The sequence below is a fragment of the Pinus tabuliformis genome, chromosome 8, assembly GCF_031772625.1.
Source record: "Pinus tabuliformis cultivar Carrire ecotype Pingquan chromosome 8, CPIR1, whole genome shotgun sequence".
Classification (NCBI taxonomy): Eukaryota; Viridiplantae; Streptophyta; class Pinopsida; order Pinales; family Pinaceae; genus Pinus; species Pinus tabuliformis.
The window spans coordinates 1,821,398,782-1,821,404,713 of NC_142294.1; positions in this window are offsets into that span (position 1 = coordinate 1,821,398,782).

Below are 5,932 nucleotides of genomic sequence, written 5' to 3' on the forward strand. Positions count from 1 at the left end.
TTAAACTCAGCCCACCACTGCTGCTAGGATTGATTGAAGGCAGCACAGAGAAGGATGACAGTGAACAATAGGAAGAGGTGAACAGGAAAGCAGGGTTTCATATCAGCAAGGAGGACACTACTACAGAGGCTTGGGATGTAAGGGTAGCAGTAAAAGCAATGAAGGATGAAGAGTTGGACTAAGTTGCTCAAGGATGAGCAAATATTTTAGCTGGGGGGTGATGATGAGCCCCAATTTTTGGTAACAATTTGGGCTCATTTGGCCTACTTACCTTGCTCAACCCTTCATCTTTTATCACTTATGCATTCATTTCTTGGTATATTCGTGTTATTTGTAGGAATAAGGGCAGGCATTATATCTATGTGGCTAATACATGATGATTTCAGGTTTTTTGGCATTAAAGGGAGCAAAGACCACGCAAATGGAGACAAGGAGATAGCCAAGGTGGCATTGCGGGTTTTTAGGGAGGTTGTCCACAGTATTGATGACCTTCCTTGTGATTTCCACCCTAACTCTGAGCTCCAACAGCTCTCCCCACCGAGCTTAAAGGCAGCCAACGAATTCTACAGGAACAGCAGTTTAACTTTCAGTTGGACAGCCAAGCTCCACTAATTGAGGAAGCCAGCGTGGTCCTCATCATGTATAAATATTAAGGCCGTAGCCTTTGATAGGAGCTTTTTGAACCCTTGAACTATTGTTGCAATTTCTAAGCACGAGCTACAGCTCGGTTTTTGCTTTGTGTAAGCCAGTTTTGGCATGTTGTTAGACTCATGATTATTTAATAAAGGCAGGCAGATTTGGATCCAATCCTGAGTTCTTAAGAGGAGCTATAGCTCTCAGGTTAGGGCCCTGTTAGATACCTATACCAATAGGTTTCATATTTCATGATTGGCTATGGAAGGTCCAAATTTGTTCTGCTTTGATGACTCAAAGGTCACATATTTCCAAGAGAACCCAATCTATGTTTATAGCATGGTATGAGCTTCAAATTTTGATGGATGATTCAACAGCTTAATCTGGATCATTCCATGGTTTAAATTTACAGTTGTAGAATAGAGAAAGGAGTCTGTCCAAACTGTTTAATCTTGGCAGACAAGTAGTTCAGGTAGAGAAGGAAAGGCTCCCAACAGCTTAATCTGGGACCTTGGAAGAAATAAGGGTAGAAGTAGATAGCAAAAACAAAAAGAAAAGCCAAAGAAAAGAAAAGGCAAGTAAGGGTCTGCAAGTCCAAGTGCACCCTCCAAGAAGAAATAAAAAATGCTAGGCAAATAGCTGGGTAAGTAGTGGTGGTTGCAGAAAAGGCTATCTTTACCATTGCAGATATGTTGACTATGATTACCAAGGCAAAGTCTATCAAGTGACAAGGTGTTCATATTCATCAAGTTACAGCAAGGAGCATGACTAACCTCCCTCCTCCCCCCTTTCTGTTCATTGCTAACATCCCTCTATGAGCTGAGATTCAGGGAGGAAGATCATGGTTTCATGATGATTCTTGTTCATCCAAAGCCACATTTCTTGTCTAAAAATCTTTTCATTTTGATCTACTCCCTAAACTAAGTAAGTTTCAAGTAAACTTAGTATCTTCTCCCTCCATTCACTTCCCCCATCCATATTAACTCTAATTCTAATATGTAAATCCCCTATATCACCCTTCCCCTACTAGTATTAACACCATGGTGTATAAACCCCAAATTTTGTATAAATACCCACCCCTTGGTATTATAGCCAATAAGTCCCGTGTCAGGGATCAAATGACACCTGGTCATCTTGATAAACCTAAGCCCAAAACCCCTTTCCCCTTCACAAATCCATTTTCTCACCTTAAAACCCCATTTGCACATGAAAACCCCCCTAAAAGCCTTGTGTCTACCCTTACCCGCTTCAAAAAGGCCAAAAATCGTGAAAAACCAACTTTTCCCGTTCGTCCAAAGTCTAATGGGCAGGTTCATTTACACTGGAAGTCGCGAAAAACCCGCTTTACCAAATTTCCGCCCATGCACATTTCCCGGGATAAATTAATAAAATAATCCCCGCCCCTCACCGTACCTGTCTATCATTTTGCGCTCCCGCTGACCGTCCGATCAAACGATCTTAGATCTTACGGCTCTGGTTGCATCGGACCTTCTCCGACCTCCGCCCGTTACCCACCCTATCCCCCTATCACATCTAACCTCCGACAACTGTCAGATCATGTCCCCCCAAATCCAATGGCCATCGCTGCATCAGAGCAGATCTGCTGTTCGGACGATATCTTACGTCACGCGGCAGCCACGCGTCACCTCCACGGCCCATCGGAGGTACCACTGACACTTACCGCCACCGTACCATAGGCGGTGTGATATAAAACCACCGGCGGTTTTCGGTTTCTTCCTTTCCGCCCGCATTGCGTCATCCCCACGTCATTGCCACTTATGCCGCCACGTCAACCTTCCGCTCAACTATTGGTCGACCTGTCCCGCCACCTCATCATCCCCCGTGGACCAACCAGAGCCCGCCACCTGGCCGGATGACGTCCTGCTGACGTCATCCGACCCTGACCCCACCTATGACGTCATGCTGACGTCAGCACGAAAACGCGCCAAAATCACCAAAAACTATATTTATGTCAAAAAGTCGCGTTTTTTGCTATTTTTGGCGAGAGCTTTGTCGTCTGTTCTGCATGAAATTTTACGTTCAAACCTGCACCAGCCTGCTGAGCTAACTTCCAGACCGCCAGAGCGTCCATCCTTCACGCACTAGCAAGTTTAACCGGCGAAATTCCACAGGTACTCTCCATCTCTACTCTGCAAATCCATTTTTCGTAAATTCCGACAGTAGCCTGTAAGCAGACTTTAAAACGCCGATTTCACCACTAAACTCCACTGAACCAGCAGTAATACCGAACCAGAGCTACCATTACACGTTTGAAAAAACCACATTGGGCAAATTGAACATAAATTCCTCGCTGGTTCGCGCAATCGTGAACCAGTTACCCGCAAAAATCAAATTTGCCTCAAAAACAAACTCTGCTCAGTTCTGCAAGTCATCTATTGGTTCAAAGGCAGTATTTCAATTGCTGCATCCTTCCCTATTTCATTCTTTCTCCTCAAAAATTCCCATCTCCCTCAGAAAAGCCCCTTTTGTGTTACTCTGTATAGTAACACCAGTCCTAAAAAGAACAGAATCCTAAAGAAAACATGGATCCCCCTGTGGCTCCCATAGCCCTCAATGTAGCTCCTCTGAATGCCCCTCACAGAGCATTGGGCTGGAAAGCATTAGCTGACTTAGACCATAACATATCAGAAGAAATGCTAAGCAGGAGCAGGTTTCATCTCCAAATATTAAATGAAATTAAAATCAAGCATCAAAATGGGACAGACATCTTGGGAATTTGGGATTCCTCTCTCCCAATCTTCAAGCTACCTCAGGTCAACCAATTCCCAGAACTCATCCACCTATGTGCTGAGTATTATGATGCATCCCAGAGGGCAGTGCTTGACTCTTCAGGCGCAATTCTGTTTCTCATTACCCCTGAAGCCATCAGGGAGATGCTGCAGTTCAAAACAGATAAGAAGTTGGTCCCTCTATCACTAGCTGATTTGATAATGGAGGGAGCCAGAATAACAGAGGCCCAGATTACAAAGCTTAACCAGTTATTCATCAAAGCTGACACTGTACAAACTCCTCCCATCAACTCTGTCTACCTCAACCAATTGGGCCTGGACCTTGTTGACATGATCAGTCCCATCCTGGGATATGATTCAGTGGAATATGTGGATGAAACGGTTATGCACATAATGCTCATGTTTTCTCCAGGTAGAAAACCAGTCTGCTATGACTATGCCACATACATCTCAGACAAGATGCATGAGCAGTTAATGAACCTATCAAGAGAAAGGGTATTTAAATACACTTCCTACATATATCATTTGCTTCTATACTTCCAGCATGAGAAGTTCTCCTTCCCAATGAAGAGAGAAGATGCATAGGGAAATTTGAGATCTGTGGTGTACTGGACATCTGCTTTCCACCTCAGTTGCTATTCTCCATACACCTACTGTGAGTTCATTGATCACTTCATTCATCCAGCCATGACTCTACTTTTGGGCTCACCTCCTCCCAGATTGAAAGATGAGATGCAAAGACTCCTGCATTTATCAAAAGCATACAGTATTGGGGATTGGTACTTCTACCAACACCACACCATCATCAGAATATATGGGTGTGAGTTGCCCCCATTTAGACTACCCAGATTTGTGCCTATGAGGCTACTTGCTTTAGAATACTTCAGGCAGTTTGGCTTTGTGGATATGTTCCACTTTTCAGGCAAAGGTAAGAAGGCACAGCTAAAGGTCAAAAGTCAACTTGGCCATTTCCTCTATAACGAAAGGGAGGAAGGGTGGAGGGAAGCAGATAGAATGCTTGGGGGCCTTGGTCTCAAATATAGCTTCCTATGGAAACCTTACGACCCTAATAACTTCATTACCATGAGGAGGCTTAAATACAAATTGTCTGCTTATGATCATTGCAGCCTTCCTCACATAGAAAAACATGCCAATCAAAGCAAATGGAGGAGAGGGACTTTAGAAGAAGCTATTACTCAAGAAGAGCTTAATCAAAGAGCTCTAAGAAACATAAAGAAAATGGCTGACCTTGAGTTTTATTCACAGGTCAGCTCACTGCCAAGCATACAAATTGGAGCAGCAGCATCCTCTTCAACCGCCCAACAGCAAGCTACAAGAGTTGCTGGAAATATATCAGAGAAGGGAAAAGAACAGGTGATGGAGATAGAGCCAGAGCAGCGAGAGAAAGAACAGGCAGAGCAGCAGCAGCAACAACAACAAAAGCAGCAACAGCAGCAAGGAGAAGGGCAACCTGAAACACAACAGCCCTTACACCAAGAAAGAGTGGTAGATACCCCAACTACCACTGAGCAGCAGGCCCAAAATGTAGAACACTCAAGGCCTGAAAACATTACTGATGCCTCGGTCCTTCAAACTCCACAGAAGGAGGACCTAAGTAGAAAAAGGGACAGAGAAACACCCATGACTTCATCCATCAACCAAGAGGAGAAGAGACAGAGGTTAAATGACTTCTCAGAGGATGATGCGGCAATTAGACAAGCAATGGGTATGGGCCCACCCAGCAGGGAAGCCTCGGTCAGTTCCTTCCACCAAGAACAAGACAGAACCATGGGAGGGGAGGTCACTTCCTCCAGCCAGCAGAGGGAAGGAGAGGTAGGCATCAAACAACAGTTTATAGACATCAAAAGAAGGAGTGAACCCATGAAAGTCAAATTATATAACCATTTGTTGAAAATGGCTCCCTCCAACCAACAAAGATTAATGGCTGCCTTTGATGTGGACGAAGGCAAGTTGACTATGAGTCACTTCATACCCACCGCGCTCCAGCCACAATCTACTGCAGATTATCTCAGGACTAATCTAGAGGTCCTGGCCAAGGACATCCACCCAATGGATAAAATTGAGCTGCACAAGCAAACTGGCGAAATGGTGTATGCCTCCTTGGCAGACAAAACGTTGGAGAATTATAATTAACAAGCAGCCTCAATGCTACAGCCTCTCAACTAGAATTGGAGAGGGCTTCATCTCAGGCCAAAGACAACAGGATAAGATCCCTAGAGGACATCATCGTGGAAATTGGGCATAACCCCAATGACATCAAAGGGATACAGGAGATCTTGAAACTAAGGGATGCTTACATGGCTGCATTAAGGAAGAAAGTCAAACTCCCAGCTACCATTCACCCCCAAACAGATGAGGTAGCCCAACAAAGGATGGAAAAGGATGCCACAGATCTGCTAATATCTATATATAAGCAGCTCCTGCAGACACAAGAGAAATTAGGAGAGTCTGAGGCTACTCAAGTGGCCTTACAAGCAGCACTAAAGCAAAGACAAGAGGGTCAGACTTCTCAGCCTCCTCCTCAAGTC